An 18,688-nucleotide genomic window follows, 5' to 3' on the forward strand; every position below is an offset into this window, starting at 1 on the left:
GTTGGTGGAGGGGGAGTATAAACTTCACCATTCTGTTTGGGAACCGCCTATAATGTGTGTAGCATGGAATATATCGCCATCTCTTGGTTGTTATGTTGACAATGAAAGTATACCGCTCAAAATATTATTCATATCTATTTCGAAACCAAGCTCTGGCACCTCTACAAATCCCTGCTACCCTCTGCGAAGGGCCTATCTATTTACTTTTATGTTGAGTCATCATCCTCTTATTAAAAAGCACCAGTTGGAGAGCACCACTGTCATTTGCATTCATTACTGTTAGTTTACATTGAGTATGACTTGACTGGATCTCTTTTACCATGAATTACAATGTCTAGTCAGTCCTTGATCTTTAAAAGTGCTCAGCATTTATGTTTTGCGGTCTAAGAAAGGGCTAGCGAGATACCGTCTTGTTATATCATATCATGATTGTTTTCAGAAAGTGTTGTCATCCGAGATTTATTGTTATTGCTCGCTAGTTGATTATGCCATTGATATGAGTAAACATGAGACCTAAGCGTTATTGTGAATATGGTTAGTTCATAATCTTTGCTGAAAACTTGAATGCTGGCTTTACATATTTACAACAACAAGAGCAAATAGAGTTTGTAAAAGTTTTTCTTTATCACTTTCAGTTTATCAACTGAATTTCTTGAGGACAAGCAAAGGTTTAAGCTTGGGGGAGTTGATACATCTCCGTCGTATCCACTTTTCCAAACACTTTTGCCCTTGTTTTGGACTCGAACTTGCATGATTTGAATGGAACTAACCTGGACTGACGTTGTTTTCAGCAGAATTGCCATGGTGTTATTTTTGTGCAGAAATAAAAGTTCTCGGAATGACCTAAAAATCAACGGAGAATTATTTTGGAATTTAAAACTATACAGAGGCTAGCCAACTCGCTCCCATGGCCGTCCCTCGCGATGGGCTATTCTTGGCCGTTAGATCTGGTCAACTAGGTCGTTTCAGCCGTCAGATTTTCACTAGCTGGTAATCAATTGTTTTCACCGCGTAGTGCTTTGAATGCCCAATAACGGGTGGGCTCATTTCAGATGTCTATTGGCTGGGTGAGCCTTTCCCCGATGCCAATTGGCTCCTCGTGTGCCGCACTGGCGACGTATGGGCCTGTGGTTGGGCGTGGGCGTGAACCCTAGCCCCCAGTCCCCAGCCGCCACACCCCTCCCTCCTCCTCACTCCCTCACCACACCGTCACACCATCTCCCTCCTCCCTCATCACCAGCCGCAGCACTAGAAGATTTGCCACCGACGAGATCCAGCGCCTGGCAAGGTCCTCGGGTCGGCTATCGCTCCCACCACTCCGTCGGCCAGATCTGCACCCTTGACTCCCTCTTCTCTCGCGTCGCGCGGTGCCTCTGCTCCACCATGCGGCGGTTACCTCATGGATGACAGGGCCATGGATCTGTCCTTGAAGGAGAGAAGGAATATGACGGAGAGAGAACAGAGAAGGAAGGAGAGGCGGGAGAAGGAGAGAGGAAAGAGGAGAGGGAGGTGCAGCGGCAGATGGGAGATGGTCATCGGCCGACATTAGTCATTCAGCCATTCGCATCTCTCCTCTTCTCCTGCTCTCGACCACCAATGCACCCCCTCCTCTTTCCCTTCTCTTCTCACCATCTCCTCTTCTATGGAGCTAGCTGAGTGATCCACGGTGAGGAAGATGGGGAAGACAGAGCCAACACCGCCGATGCCCACGGGCCACTTCAGTCAGGTGCCTTCCATACTTCCTCCTTCAGGATTTTCAATCCAAGGTTACTTTTGCTTTGAATCTATATATGCTTCTACATGATATTTAGTTTCTGTACTATGCGCTTGAAAAAATGACAAGGCCGTGCAGCAGAGCATAAAATGAAGCCGGAAACAGGGATGATGGGAGAAACAATGGTGGCTGAACAGTGGACAACCGAAGCTGGCTGAGAAAGAGGGAGGCAGTGCGTGGCAGAAGAGGGAGTCCATGTGGTATCCGTTTCTGGTCATCTTCAGCTTGCAGGTTGCTGAATTTTCTCCTCTTTTGCTGCTTCTCTTTGATCAGTAGAACAAGTCGCACAGCATGTGTTTGCATAAATACTTCTCACAGATGAAGGCTTCTATGTGCAGGTGGGCGGATTACTAAAATTGTAGCCAGTCCATACTACATGCTCCCAGAGGTATTAAAGCACAATTGTGGCCCTGAAATCGATGTCTGGATTGTAGGAGTTATACTTTACATACTTCTTTGTGGTGTGCAAACATTTTTGGAAGGTACTTACTTACCTTACAAATTGTTGTGATGTTGTGCAGATTCTGAACAGGGAGTAGCACAAGCAATTATGTGCTCTGTGGTAGATTTCAAAAGAGACCCAAGGCCCGGAGTATCTGAGCCTGCTAAAGACTTTGTTCGACAGACGCTAGATCCAGATCCAATCACACGGTTTACTACAACACACGTACTCAGTGAGCATTAGTGATGTTACCTTTCCCATTGTGTAATAGCATACAGAATGTTTTCTCTCTCTCTCATGATGGTGAATTCAATCTTACATTGGGGTATGTATTTTTTATGCCATAGCCATGAGCAATGGATAATTAACTTGCAGAGTTTTAATAATTGCATCAGACAATTTCACTATTTATTTTGTGGCATTGTTGATTGCATTAGTAGAACATCCATGGTTACATGATTCTAAAAAGAACCCTAACATTTCTCAATATAATAGGTGGTGTCTGTCGGTAGGGTCTCCCTAAACATGCGTCATCAAATCCAATTGCAAGCTACACGACAAGCTATGATTGAATACCATGTACAAGTATGGGGACAGAATAGTAAACAACAAATAAAGGATACTAGACGGAGATATTGGACGGACGCATGGAGCATGAACTCATTTTTTTCAGGGGCCACCTTACTTGTGTGCCCTCAGGCTGAGGAGACCTTTCTAAGGTACGTACTGCTTCCTTGCTGATTTCAACCAAGAATAGAATGTTATTTCGTTCAATATAATTAGTGGTGTCTGTCATTAGGATCTCATGTTTGATCTACATTTCTTTGTTCACTGAATTGTAGACCACTTGCAAGTCAGTACCTAGGAAAATAAACATTTTTCTACCTCAAATTTGCAGATCAACATCCTTGCCTAAATATTTCCCTGGGCAGAATACACTTCTTATCCCAAAGCGATAAACATACCTATGTGAGCATCATGACCCACATAGCACTAGCAAACAGTTCTGTATGAAATCCTGGAAGCATTTCATCTTCTCAACAATTATTTTCTTTAGATCTTTCAACAACAAGGTGACTGTTCATGTCCTTAATTAATCCAAACCTACATCCTTTGTTAAATCTAAAGATGTCTTTGCATAATTTTGTGAGTTTTTTCCCATGCTTTGTTGATTTTTCCCCCTCTTAATCTTTTATTGTCTGTAAGTCACCAAATGCAAAAGATAGATATAGTTGTGAAGATAATGAAAACTTAATAGTTTTATATGGTGAAGCAACATTTTAAGGACAGCTGATAAGGAAAAGTCGAACAAGGATTAGTAGTCCAGTGTTTGGTTACTACGCAACTATCTTCAGCTTGAGTAAATGCACATTGTTCAGTTCAAGCCATGTTTTGTAGGTATCTTCCTTTACATTTGCTTTACAAAATGGTTTGTTGATCTAGCCGAGGGCTTCACTTCATTCAATTCACTATATTTCATTTACTAAGATAAAAATTCAAGTATCTGCTGTTGCTATGGTCAATGGCTTGCACACTGTTTTTATAGTGCACAATGAGCGTTGCAAACCGTAAGAAAAACACATGTTCTTGTTCTATTCAGTGTCCTTTTTACGCCATACTCCACCAATATATAACTGTTTTATGTCCAATTCATAGAAATTCTTGACACCTAAGTGTGCGTGTGAGTCCCCTACAAAATCTCTCTCTCCCTCTCTCTAATTATCTCGATTTGCCTTTGAGATTGGAGATGCAAACACTAGCTATTTGTAAATGCACAAGGAGGAGTGCTCAGGGGAGGACGATAGCTTTCAGTTGTGTTTTCTTAGCACTAGCAGTACGAGATGCCAAATGTTAGTTAAGAAGCTTATGATTTGTGCCTTTTGTTCTTGACATAAGTGTACATGGAGGATGTGAAAGCGACGACAGAGGAGCTTGCTGTAGCTGCTCGCTTGCTCCGGGAATCGCCCCTCCTGACAGAAGCAAGCACGATGCCATGTCCTAGAGTATGTTCACGTACTTCTATCTGCCTAATGCATGCAAGCATGGATCGATCCATGCATGTATGTATATATACTGACAATTATATGTGACTGATTAATTAACTAAAACTTGAGAGGTTAAAAGGACAAGTGTTTTCAAATGAAGGAATATATTGTACGTGCAGCTAACTACATACACATATGCATCAGTCCATAATAGTTGAAAGTTTGGATATTAGGTATATGTTAAAGATCAGGGATCCTAATTGGCCATTCCCATACCACAATTTTCGTTGTATGTATCTCATGAACATTATGCTCTGTACCAGAATTGTCACTGTATCTCATCATTGTTTGGAGTATATCTTTGCAGCTCCATAGAGTTATTAGAATGATTTTACTTGCACATAATAGGATTTTCAAATTAAATCACAAGTCCTTCGTAAGCTTGCTTAGTTACTATGTAGAACGACCTTCTTTCAAGGAGCTGTAGATTTTTTGACAATACAAATATACAATGCCCTTTGAGTCGTTTATTTTATTTTCTGATTAATCCTTTATTATTTATCAACTGAGGCATGATTGTCGTGTGCACTTCTTACTGAAAATAATCCTGGTGTTATTTTCTTTGAGAAAAGAAATAGACAGCTCTATGTGTGCTTCTTAGCATCACATCAAATGGAATAATCGAATAGGGTTATATATTATCATATCTGCATACCTAATATCTTCTATAATTATATACCAGTGTAGGCTCTTGTTGTTAGATGATGAACTTGTCTTATTTTATGCCAAGTAGTTCAATTATGTGCACCTTCTCTCATGGTCTATTGCAATGGTCTACTGAACATCCATATCATCCTATTATTGCATCGTTGCATTACAATGTACCATATGCTCATGCATTTCTTTTCTTACCAACATTGTCCTGATGAGTTGGCTGGCTTACATGTAGTCTGTTGTGCAGGTCTACTTATTTTAGGTAGCATTGCTTTCTGGAATACATCATTGGAACCTAGTAACATTCACTGCTTACAGTCAGCAAGACAAGAAGAACGTGATTGTGTATGAGTTCATGCACAACAAAAGCATCACCTTAGCTGATGTTAAATTTGCTCCGTGGAATCAACAACACGCTATTGTATATGCACGTATGGTTCTTTCGCAGCAAAAATTTGTCCGTGCGGTTGTATTTCAGATCTTTAGAACTGCAGGGTAATTTCTATATTTGCTGATTTAGGTTGTCTTAGGCTGCAGCTTCCTGTCCAGGCTACCGTGTAGCCCATATCCTTTGAAGAGGATATATCTAAATGAAAACTTGGAATTACCTAGGTGCATACATAATCTATTGATGATGTGAATAGAAACACCCGCAGTAGCGCTGACCTTTGGCAACCTTCATGTCATTCCTCCAAGGCAGGCCATGAGTGATGGCGGCCGTGATGTCGGCCTTGCAAAAAATAGGGCTTTGCTAATTGGTTACTGGCTATAGGTTGTGTTTATTGTTTACATGTCATTTTTTAACCATTTGACCTATCTTTTATAGATAGTATAGTTCACAAAAAAGAAACTTTTGATAGAAAATATATGGGTTTATAGTAGACCATTATTATATATATGAGAGTGCACATCTTACTTAGTGGCATTGCTATGCTTCACAATATACAATATTTTGCATGCCAGTATAATTCATAAGTGGTTTTTCTTATTCAGGTGTTATTAATGTGGTGAGTGATTGAAGAGGAGGCATGAGGAGAAGAGCAGTCCAAAGGGCGGGTGGAGCATGTGACTTGTGGATGTTAGTTTTCATTTCCGGAAGAATAAATTTTCTATGATTTGAGTGTATGCTGATGTGTGAAAGTCAATCATTTGGATTCCCAACTAGACTATTCTATGTGTTCAATATTTTATTGTGCATTGATAAAATGTTTCACTGCCAGTGTGCACAAGTTGAATTTTGAAACAGATGAGAGGACAACTCTGCATAAAGCTTTGTTCGGTTACACCTCTTCCCACAGGGATTGTAGGGGATTTGGGGGGAATTTGACTTGTAGGAGATCTAATCCCCCCTCGATCCCTGCCAAACCTCTTCAATTCCCTGTGAACCGAACACAGCTTAAGGGAGTTTGCTCTTTAGGAAGGTTCTTGTTTGCTGTTGTTATTAAAAGTAGGAAATTTATATACATATAACAGTTGCTCAAGCTAAAGTCTTATGTAACATGTAACATCTGAACTCTCTTTGTGCTAATATTTTTTCCTATTGTGAAAGGCCATGTTGGGTGTTTTGGGTTTTAATTCAGGGAGGTACAACAATTATGGGTTTGATCTCCTAATGTGTTTGAACACAATTAAGTCAAGGAATATATTGCATCGCATCATCACGGTAAAGTTGTATGTCATATACCTTGCGCCATTTGGCTCTATGTTGCCTGAATAAAATAACAAAATATGCATGCTACCCTAACTAATTGCTAAAACCTACTACTTCTACTATCCAAGTCAAATATTTTGAAAACACTTTGGGTTTTACATGGTCTTTGCGCTTGCTCAAACATAAAGTTATTGAAAAATACAAATATTTTCAACGTGCCCATGGTACCAAATCAGACTTTACGCCATTTGGATCAGAGATAAATTAAAATGTGTGTGTAGGTCCCATTATAGACAATAGTCTCCATTCTTTTTTTATTAAAGGGGTAAATTTTCTTATCATATGTCTTTGCCCACAACTAAACCAACTATATCATGGAAAAAAATTCAAAGTGCACATGGATTTAGCGAGTCTCTACGCCATATGTTCTTGCAAAATGAAATTATTTTCATCGACAACATGGCTTTAGCGGGTCTCTGCGTCATTTGGCGCAACTGGTCAACTAGTATATAAAAAATACTGGAAGGAAGATCCACGTTAGGTGGGCCTCCACATGTCAACGAGGGTGGGGGCGCGCCCTACCCCCCTGCCTCGTGGGCCCCCTGACGCTCCACCGTCCTCAACCATGATGCGGAGCATCCCACGTTCATCCCCATGTACACTCCGACTACTCTCCAAGCCCTAAGAGAACATAAGACGAGACCTCATCTATACACCATTGGAAACAAGGTGAACTCGCTCCTCTTCGAACCATCACTTTCCATACGTGAGACATGGCTACTACCTCAAACATGTGTGCTATGCATGACCAGGAACCAAGAGGAAGACCATGGACAAGAAGGCAAGGACACCAAGCGCGAGGAACGAGAAGAAGAGCTACGGAAGAAGCTCCAGCCACCGGACCACCAGTCGGGACCGGACATCCGACGCCTGAAGACCCACCGGACGACCGGCAATCCCGCACTCGAGCCAAACGAGCAGACGTTCGACAAGTCCCGGACGTTCGGCACACTCCAGCGACCGGACGTCCGAGCGTCTCCGGAAATCTGGCACCACGTCAACCGAGCCAAAACGCCGGACGTCCGACAAGTACCGGACGACCGGACCCTCATGAGCCACCGGACATCCGGTACCCGTCGGACGTCCGACGCCTGTCGGTGCATAGTGTATCGGGCCGAGCCCATGTATCCCTTCGCCCTCACTTACCCCTTCGTGGCCCTAGACTATATATACTCCTCCACCTCCACCATTTGAGGGTTAGCGTTGGTTTAGCTCATTTGAGAGACAGAGCTACGCTCATCCATATCAGATCTCCTCCGTGCGAGAGACTGCGGCCTCTTCGGAGAAGATCCCTTTGCATTCAAGCCCCCTTTATAAGGGAAGATCCCCCCGTGGATTCAAGACCTCCTCACGGAGAAGACCGGTTACCTCTTGAATCGTCCGTTATTGACTTTGGATCTTGTATCTCCCTTTGTGTTCATGGATCTAGCGCATGTGTGATCATTCTTGTTGGTTTGAGTGTTCTCTTGTGTTCCCCTCGTGATTTTCCCCCTGTTTCCCTCCTCGTGATCTTTGTGTTCATCGCGGGATTCGCTCCTTTCGTGAAAGATCGGGCCACTAGGGTTCTACCCTACATCATCTTGGATCAGAGCCAGGTTGTCTCTTGATACCATCATCTTGGTATCATGAGCCACGTTGATCACGATTTCGGAGCCTCCCCCACCGTTTTCTAGCCTTCTTTTGCTTGATTTCGTCCTAAATTCGAAAATCCCCACCAAAAATAGCCCCAATTTTTTTTGTGATTTGTTGGTTTGATGATGTTTTGTTGATTTTGATCCATGGATTTGCTTGGTTTCGAGTGGATCTAGCATCTCCCCAAGTTTCCCCATCTTTCATCCACGAAATCTCATCAATTTTGACCCCAAAATCCCCAAATTCCGCCCAAAATCGCGTCCCGAATCTCGGATCTGGAGTTGACCCCGATACACCGGACGACCGTCACTTTACCGGACGTCCGGAGACCCAGGAAGCACCGGACGTCCGACCTTACCGGACGACTGGAACCCCTAACCCGAGCTGAAATTAGCGGATTTCCGACCTGACCGGACGTCCGGCGACCGGACATCCGTCCATTTCCGGACGTCCGCTACCTGTAAAAACTGACTTCGCTAAAATTTTGTTTTGGCCATAACTAATTCATTCGAACTCCGATTTTGACGCTCTTTAGCTCGTTTTGAAGCTATTTACATCCCCCTTCCCAAAAAAATACCACCAATATCTTTTGACTCCATCAAGTTTTTTGAAATTTGGCATGTTTGCCTAGGCCCTCCACCATATCATCCGCTACACCACCATAGCCTTCCGCAACCTAACCAATTTTGTTCCCCATCGCATTAGTGGTTGCTTGAGGAGTGATTTGAGTCTCCTAAGGTGTCTAGGCTACTTAGGGATGGTCGCTTCTTCATCAACCACCACCACCACTTCCGCATAACCTTGCCCACCATACACTTCCGCCACCTCAACTTAACCCAATTTTGTTTGTGTTGTGAGTTGTGTCTCCTAAGGTGTTTAGGCTACTTAGGGACCGTGCTTTCAACTCCGACACTGTGTATAGTCCACCACCATAACCTCCACTTCCGCATTGCCTAGTGCACCACCACTTCTGATGATGACATCAATACCATTGTTACACCCACAGCCCCTGCTGCTATACATACTAGACCGATTACTAGAGTTCGCGCATGCTAATTGAATTATCAGGTACTTTCGTTTCTTGGTAACGATTCTAATATTCATGAGAATATGATGCTGCCTAAATTGGATACATTGTTTTTTCTTACAAATGAAGGGCCGAGCTTGGACAAGAAAGATGAACCTTGGAGCAAGTTCAAGCATGGAGATGATGGCATGCGCAAGGGGAACAAGAACGGAGTTACAAGTGATGATTCCACTACTCTGAAGCCACCATAATGAGTGCATGAAGCATGGGACGAAATATACAAGATGCCACTTCATAAATTTCGTCCAGAAACTATTTTAGGTGCTGCATCACCTTATTATTGGGCCAGGCCCATGTATTTTTGAAGTACTTAAGTATAGGCTATTTTTAGAGTCCGTATGTGTGGGGAAACAAGACTTAGGGTTGATTTCAGACCCCTCCACCAAGACCACGAAATTCCCCCTCCCTCCTCCATATATATAGCCCTTAGGGAATCGTTTAGGCTTTGGATTTTGTTTAGATTAAAAGTTTGCCATAGCTGCAACTTCACGTACTTCGTTTGTGTTCAACGACTAGACCAATGCGTCACAGAACCCCACTGATGTAGGGTCGAACCCTAGATGGCTGATCTTTCACGAAAGGAGCGGATCCCAAAGAGAAACACGAAGAACACAAGGGGATTCAGGAGGGAAAACACGAGAGAATCACTCGAAGCAACAATATTCGATTACACATGTGCTAGATCCTCGAAACACAAAGAGATACACGATGATCCAAGGTCAACAAAGGACGATACAAAGTAACTGGTTCTTCTCCTAGAAGGAGGTCTTGATGGGGCCGCCCAAGAGGGGGGTCTTGAATTCAAGTTGATCTTCTCCGAAGAGGGGCCACAGTCTCTCTCGAGGAGGAGATCGTTATGGATGAGCGAAGCTCTATCTCACATATGAGCTAAACCAACGCTAACCCTAGAACGAGGAAGGGGATGAAGTATATATAGTCTAGGGGGCGAGAGGGTACATGGGCTTCGGCCCTTTACTGTTCATAGACAGGCGAGGCGGGATGTCCGGGCGTCGGGACGGATGTCCGGGGATTCAGGAGTGGCCGGATGTCTGGGCTGGGGGGGCGGATATCCGGGCTGGCGGTGAAGACTTCTGCGGTCTCTGGATAGACGAGGCCGGATTTCCGGGTAGAGGCCCGGATTTCCGGGGTTTCGGGGGAGGCCGGATGTCTGTGCCCTATAGCTTTTCTGGCTGGGTTGCGGCTGCTGTGGTGGCATCTCCATGGGCCGGATGTCCGGGGTCTTGGCCGGATGTCCGGGGCCTGGAAGGTGAACTTTCCCGTTTCCGTTGGTTCTCTTCATCCATTGACTTGGCGGCTTCTCCGTCTTCACGTGCATCTTCGGGAGGCTCCTCTTGACACCTGATCATGCATAGCATATCAGACTTAGGTAGTAACCATGTCTCGAGTGGATCATATGTGATATCACTAAGGAAAGAAGTAACATTGTTCTCGAGAGCTCTGGCTCGTGCTCGTGTCATGGGTCCTCTTGGCTCTTGATGCAATGATGGTAGGTCCATGGGGATGATCAGGGGATGCTCCGCATCATCTCCCCTCCCTTGGGAAAGATCCGACCTCGGATCGAAATCCTCATCACCATGGTACGGGGAGAGATCTTTGATGTTGAAGATGTCGCTCATGGAGTACTTGTCGCGTGGGATGTCGATCTTGTATGCATTGTTGTTGTAGCGTGCAAGCACCTTGAAGGGTTCATCCGCTCGTGGTAGGAGCTTGGACTTGCGTTCATTGGGGAAGCGATCCTTGCGAAGGTGTAGCCACACAAGATCTCCAACATGGAACATCATGGGTTTCTTGTTGGTGTTAAGCTTGGTCGCGAGTCGTTGTACTTGGCGCTCGATGGTGTTCCTTGTATCTTCATGCATCTTCTTGAGGAAGTTGGCTCGGGCACTCGCGTCCAAGTTTGTGCGCTCTTGAAGCGGTAGAGGTAGAATGTCCAATGGGGACAATGGGTTGAATCCATAGACGACCTCGAAGGGGGACTTGCCGGTAGTCGAATGTCTTGCTCGGTTGTAGGCGTACTCGGTGATGGGTAGGCACTCTTCCCACTCCTTGATGTTCTTCTTTATCAACACGCGTAGTAGGGTGGAGAGAATACGGTTGGTGACCTCCGTTTGGCCGTCGGTTTGTGGATGGTATGCCGAAGAGAACAAGAGCTTGATTCCGAGCTTGGCGCATAAGGTCTTCCAAAAGTAACTGAAGAACTTGACGTTGCGGTCCGAGACAATCGTCTTTGGCACTCCATCAAGGCGCAATATTTCCCTACAAAACAATTTTGCAACATGTGAAGCATCATTTATCTTGTTTCAAGGAATGAAAATGAGCCATTTTGGAGAAATGGTCCACAACAACAAAAATTGAATCCTTGCCATTTCGAGTTCTAGGCAAACCAAGCACAAAGTCCATGCTAATATCTTCCCATGGTTGATATGGAATTGGAAGTGGCATATAGAGGCCACGAGATTGGGCTTTAGACTTAGCTTTGCGACATGTAGAACAATGGTTAGTGAAGCGATTGACATCGCAATGCATCTTGGGCCAAAAGTAGTTCTTGGAGAGCGTAGCAAATGTCTTGTCACGTCCAAAGTGTCCCATGAGTCCGCCTCCATGAGATTCCTGCAAAAGCAACAAACGAATAGAGGACTCGGGGATGCAAAGTTTGTTAGCTCTCATAAGATATCCATCTTTGATGTAGTATCGATCCCAATAAGTATGCATCAAACACTTGGCATAAGGTATGGCCAATAATTATGCATCAAACACTTGGCATGAGGTATGGCAAATGTAGGATCATGTTCATAGAAGTCTTTGATATGCTCTAAACCAATGACATTCAACTCAAGGTTAGTGACAAGCATGCATATACCGGAAAGCGCATCCGCCACAACATTTTCTTTACCCTTAATGTATTTGATGACATAGGGAAATGACTCAATAAATTCACTCCATTTAGCATGACGCTTGTTCAACTTAGTTTGACCCTTAAGGTATTTAAGTGTTTCATGGTCGGTATGGATGATGAACTCATGTGGGCGAAGGTAATGTTCCCATTCATGCAAAACTCGCACTAAAGCATATAGCTCTTTGTCATAGATGGGGTAATTGAGATGCGCTCCGGATAGTTTCTCACTAAAGTATGCAATGGGGCGCTTCTCTTGCGTTAACACGCCTCCTATACCATTACCACTAGCATCACAATGAATTTCGAAAGGTTTGTCGAAGTTGGGTAATGCAAGCACGGGAGCATGAGTAAGCAAATTCTTAATCTCATTGAAAGCAATATCTTGAGATGTTCCCCAAACAAACGGTGCATTTTTCTTACTCAAAGCATGCAAAGGTGAAGTAATGGTGCTAAAATCCTTCACAAATCTACGGTAGAAACCGGCTAAACCAAGAAAACTATTCACTCGTTGCAAATTGGTTGGTTGGGGCCAAGGTTTAGTAGCATTGATCTTAGATTCATCAACATGAACACCCGTAGAAGAAACTATGAAACCCAAGAAAACAAGCTTGTCAACGCCAAATAGGCATTTTTCCATATTAGACTTTGTAGCACAGTGCGAAGGTGGGTGACATGATCTTGGCGAGATTTGCTAAACACAAGGATATCATCAAAGTCGACAACAACAAATTCACCAATGTAAGGGCGAAACACGTAATGCATAAGACGCATGAAAGTACCGGGTGCTTCCGATAAACCCATAGGCATGACTAACCACTCATAGAGACCAAACTTTGTTTTGAAAGCAGTTTTCCATTCATCACCCTCTTGTATGCGGATTTGATAGTAACCATTTTTAATATAAATTTTGGAAAAGATAGTGGCACCACTAAGTTCATCAAGCATATCATCAAGGCGTGGAATGGGGTACCTATATCTAACGTTGATAGCATTGATATGTCTACAGTCGGAGCACATGCGAAAGCTACCGTCACGTTTTGGCATAAGAATGACCGGTACGGCACAAGGACTCAAACTTTCACGCACATGTCCATGGTCTATGAGATGCTTTAGTTGCCTTTGTATTTCTGTGGTTTCTTCGGGGTTGACGCGGTATGGAGCTTTGTTGGGAAGCGGCGCTCCATGGATGAGATCAATTCGGTGCTCAATGCCTCGTAGTGGAGGTCTACCCGGAGGTAGCTCATCGGGTAAAACATCTTGGAATTCCTGCAAATAGAGAAGATAACACCAAAGGTAGATCGTGAGAGTTGTTAGTTTTTGTGACCTCGTCCTTGCACAAGAGGACATAGTGTAGGACACTTGATGCGTTCTCACACACTTCTCTCATCTCATGTTTGGTGGCAAAGAGAACTAAGTTTTTCTTGTCGCTCATCGTGGAGGCTCTCAATTTGGTCTTGTGGCGCTCACTCTATTTTTGGTGGGTCGCTCTCTCACTTTTTTCTCCATGATGGGTGGCTTGCTTGTCGGCGAGCACTTGGCTTGGAGACATAGGACGTAGCACGAGCTCTTTCCCTTTCATCTTGAAGCTATAGTGATTTGTACGCCCATTGTGAATGACACCTCGGTCAAATTTCCATGGCCGTCCAAGGAGGAGGTGGCAAACGGTCATCGGAAGGACATCACATTCCAATGTGTCTTAATAGGCGCTAATCTTGAAAGAGACTTGTACTCTATGCTCGACTTGTATGGTGCTAGTGTCACTTAGCCATTGAACCTTGTAAGGGTGAGGGTGCTTCATCTTGACCAATTGGAGCTTGGAGCATAGTTCTTCACTTGCTAAGTTGTGGCAACTACCTCCATCGATGATGACCTTGACGGAACGTCCATTGATGCCGGCCTTTGTGTGGAAGATATGGCATCTTTGATCTTCGTCCTGTTGATGTTGAAGAGTCAAGACCTTGGAGACAACAAGAGCGGGACTTGAATCTTCATCGCAAAAGACTTGGTCATCTTCATCTTCATTGTTCACTTGTCGGTGCATGGCCACTTGCTCAAGAGCTTCCATTTCTCCTTCACTCATGGAGTCATAGGTTCCGTCGTCGTTGAGGATCATGGTGCGCTTGTTTGTGCACTCGAAGGAGTTGTGGCCTCGGCCTCCGCATGTGAAGCATTTGATAGAACTTGTCTTGATGGTCTCATCGGGTGGAGTAGATGATGATGGAGCTTTCTTGAAGTTGTTTGTAGTAGGAGGACGACTTGAGCTTGTCGAAGCTTTCTTGTAACTTGACTTGTCGCCGTTGCTTGTAGAAAGCTTGGTTGAGGTAGAAGGTGTTGGAGTCGTCGAAGCTTGATTGTTGGAGAGGCCATAGGACTTGGATGAGAACTTGGCATACTTGAAGTCGTCTTGTACTTGCCGTTCCGCTTTGTTAGCTTGATGCACTAGCTCGATGAGGTTCGAGTATGGTTGGAAGTCGGCGATCTTCTTGATAGGATGATTGAGTCCATTCAAGAACCTTGCCATAGTTTTCTCATCATCTTCTTTGACATTAGCTCGTATCATGAAATCTCCATTTCCTTGTAGTACTCTTCAACGCTCTTGGTTCCTTGCTTGAGTTGTTGAAGTTTCTTGAAGAGGTCGCGGCTGTAGTAGGTAGGCATGAAGCGTGCTCTCATGACATCCTTCATTTGTGCCCAAGTAGTGATGGGTGGTTCACCTCTTGCCTCGCGGCGCTCAATGACTTGTTCCCACCAAATGAGGACATAGTCTTGGAACTCAAGGGATGCCATCGCGATCTTCTTCTCTTCTTCATAATTGTGCAAACGAAAGATCTTGTCAACTTTCAATGCCCATGAAAGGTATTCTTCGGGATCGTTGCTTCCGTTGAACTTGGGCATGGTGAACTTGAGCTTGCCGTAGCGTTGCTCTTCATTGTGTTGGGGTCGGGGATGATGACGCCCATGTTGTAGATGATTGTTCAACTCGTGGTGCTCTTGGCGAAGTTGGATGTCTTCCTCATGTTGCTCTTGGCGAGGATTGGGTCCATTGTCTTCTTGCTCTCGATGGACTTGATGTTCTTGTCTCGCTTGAGGGGGATCTTGTCTATCTTGACGAGGAGCTTGTCTATCTTGAGGAGGAGCCTGTCGATGCACACGTCTTTGGTAAATTATTTCTTGAGCTTCATCATGAAGTGCTTCTTGATGTAGTCAAGCTTGTCAGCCTCGATCGTCTACGGCACGACTTGATTCATGAAGTGCAAGTTGCGCTTCAAGTGCTTGAGCTTTGCGTAATTGTTGTTCTTGGCGTTCAGCCTCGGCATCTTGTGCATCTTGATGTTGTCGCGCTCGCTCCTCTTGTTCTTGTTGACGTTGGCGTTGCCATTCTCGAGCTAGCACAAAGGCTTCTTCGACTTGACGTCGTCGATGTTCTTGCGAGTCGGTGTCTCGAAGTGGATTGAGGTTTGCTTGACGCTCTTTGCGCGCGGCTCGACGAAGAGTGTTTGATGTTGGCGTACTTGAGCCGGAGAGGGTGAAGTGGGAATGGTGACTTGAACGGCGCCTTCTTGAAGTGGAAGAAGAGCGGTTGAGCAACAAAGCGCGAATCTCGTCCATCCTTGCGTCATTCTCTTCCTTGTGATCGTCGAGCTTGTGGTCGAAGTAGTCCCTTGTATGTTGCTCGGAAAGTCGCAAGTCAGCGGCAAGGTTGTCGATGCGTTCACTCATAGCTTGTTGCTCTTGATGCAAAGCATGTTGTGCACCAAAGAGGTGACTCTTGGGGACGAAGGAGTTCCTGTTGTCGTCTTGCTCCATGAAGAGTGGGTTGGTAGAAGTACTTGGCCTATCCATCATTCCAAGACAAGTGTGAGTGGAAGAAAGGGAAGAACCAATATCAAATGTACCTTGATCGATGTTGACAATGGATCAAAGATGACTCCAATGTGTAACAAGGAAATAGCACGATTGGTACCAATTCTTGTCGGTTCTCACACCTACACAAGTAAAATCTTATGGTGGAGCTCGGTTAGGACGGTGGCACAAAATTTGATGCAATTGTAAGTGAGACTCAATAATGTTGGAAATGATTCACGAATTGGCAAATGCAACAAGTAGACCAATAGCAAGATATGGTACACGGAAACACACACGCAAATAGATAAGATGGGGTTATGCAACCAAGGATGAGCCAAAATGTGGAATTCACCAAGATGCTCTTGTTGCACAACACTAGAGAGACGCTAGCACGATTGCACAATAGGCAGATACGAACTTGTGCACAACCTACTAAGCAAAAATGCAACGACTTCTATCCCAAGTATGCTATATGTATGATGTTCCTATGCATTGATCCAAGATGATCGAGTATGACAACCTTAATGCGGTATGATGCTATGGTTCTTGCTCTTTGCTTGTTTTTCCTCTTTTGCTTAAAAGCTTGTTTGGCTCTTTGATGTTTGAGCTCTTTTCTCATGCAATGTTTCATGAAGCAAGATAGCAATTGAGTATGTGACAACAACTTTGTGACACAAGTGATGATACCAAGAGATGCACACGATGATGGTATGTATGCTATGGGAAGTATGAACACTAATGTGCACAAGTCACGTTGCCGGCAATACTCAAGGGCTAGTCTCGATGGGTAAGCAACGCAAAGGAGTAAGGCTATGATGGCTATCAATGTAATGGCAAGAGTGATATGTCCAATACCAAGATGAGGTTACCGGTCTTGCTTCCGGTATGGTGTCAAAAATGGTGGCACAAATACCAAGTCGTAGTCGAGGTGGTCATTGTTGATGACGCGTCCGTGGCGAAAATGAGCAGCGGTGATGTCGATGTCGAACTGTACCTAGATAGCCGAAACACAAAAGGATACGGTACCGCAACTCAAATTCTCAAAGCAAAATTTGGCAAAATTGTCGGAGTTAGTAGCGGGTAAGGCTGGGTTGGTGCTATGCGGAAGTGGTGGAGGTATGTGGAAATGTATGTGGGCACCGGAACGAAATTTGGCGAGAGTTAGGCGGGAAACGTATGGTGGATGGGTTGTTTTGCTGCCAGGGGCCGGATGTCCGGGGGTGATGGCCGGATGTCCGGGCTGGTCGGGCCGGATGTCCGGGCGCTGGATCCGTGGACGAATTCGAAGAACACCGCATGGAGAGGTCAAATCCGGGACAAAATTCGGAATATTTTGTTGATGGAATTTGGGGAAAAGATGGGGGAATGCTAGACTACCTGCAACACACGAAATCCGCGGATCAAATCCAACAAAACTTCATCACACCAACAAATCACAAAAAAAATTGGGTCTATTATTGTGGGGCAATTTTTGGATTAGGATGAAAAACAAAACAAGGCTAGAAACACAACGGGGAGGCTCCGAAATCGTGATCAACGTGGCTCTAGATACCAAGATGATGTTGGGTGGAACCCTAGATGGCCGATCTTTCACGAAAGGAGCGGATCCCAAAGGGAAACACGAATAACAGGAGGGGATTCACGAATGAAAACACAAGAGAATCACTCAAACCAACAAGATTCGATTACACATGTGCTAGATCCTCGAAACACAAAGAGATACACGATGATCCAAGGTCAACAAAGGACGATACAAAGTAACTGGTTCTTCTCCTAGAAGGAGGTCTTGATGGGGCCGCCCAAGAGGGGGGTCTTGAATCCAAGTTGATCTTCTCCGAAGAGGGGCCGCAGTCTCTCTCGAGGAGGAGATCAGTATGGATGAGCGAAGCTCTATCTCACATATGAGCGAAACCAACGCTAACCCTAGAAAGAGGAAGGGGATGAAGTATATATAGTCTAGGGGGGCGAGAGGGTACATGGGCTTCGGCCCTTTACTGTTCACAGACAGGAAAGGCCGGATGTCCGGGCGTCGGGCCGGATGTCCGGGCTGGAGGTGAAGACTTCTACGGTCTCTGGATAGACGAGGCCGGATTTCCGGACAGAGGGCCCGATTTCGGGGCTTCGAGGGAGGCCGGATGTCCGGGGTCTTGGCCGGATGTCTGGGGCCTGGAAGGTGAACTTGCCCGTTTCCGTTGGTTTTCTTCATCCATGGACTTGGCGGCTTGTCCGTCTTCACGTGCATCTTCGGGAGGCTCCTCTTGACACCTGATCATGCATAGCATATCGGACTTAGGTAGTAACCATGTCTCGAGTGGATCATATGTGATATCACTAAGGAAAGAGTGCTCGTGTCATGGGTCCTATTAGCTCTTGATGCGACGATGGTAGTTCCATGGGGATGATCATGGGATGCTCTGCATCACCCACCTTGATCAATAAAGCTTTCATCTTATATTCGCAATATCCAGGTTGCAATCTCAGTTTCTTGCTTCTTCTTCGTTTGCTCACAGGAAACAGACCCTCGTGGTCAGGTTGATCGTGCTCCGGCGTGGTCAATAACCCTTGGAAGTTGGTTTAGCG

General features: G+C 44.9%; 1 long non-coding RNA gene across 3 annotated transcripts; it reads left to right on the forward strand.

Annotated features, from left to right (window-relative positions):
* Positions 1–1,226: 1,226 nt before the first annotated feature.
* On the forward strand, positions 1,227–6,449 carry LOC119266276. Of its 3 annotated transcripts, none has more exons than XR_005131982.1 (8): positions 1,227–1,766; positions 1,856–2,005; positions 2,113–2,162; positions 2,296–2,448; positions 2,712–2,935; positions 4,113–4,219; positions 5,163–5,346; positions 5,909–6,449. It is a non-coding gene; the product is annotated as an uncharacterized LOC119266276 (long non-coding RNA). The 3 variants fall into 3 exon arrangements; XR_005131981.1 differs by lacking the exon at positions 2,113–2,162 and adding an exon at positions 2,209–2,256; XR_005131983.1 differs by lacking the exon at positions 2,113–2,162 and adding an exon at positions 2,209–2,256 and having other exon boundaries at positions 1,227–1,726; positions 1,844–2,005.
* The last annotated feature ends 12,239 nt before the right edge of the window (positions 6,450–18,688 follow it).

The sequence above is a fragment of the Triticum dicoccoides genome, chromosome 1A (genome assembly GCF_002162155.2).
Source record: "Triticum dicoccoides isolate Atlit2015 ecotype Zavitan chromosome 1A, WEW_v2.0, whole genome shotgun sequence".
In the NCBI taxonomy this organism is placed as follows: Eukaryota; Viridiplantae; Streptophyta; class Magnoliopsida; order Poales; family Poaceae; genus Triticum; species Triticum dicoccoides.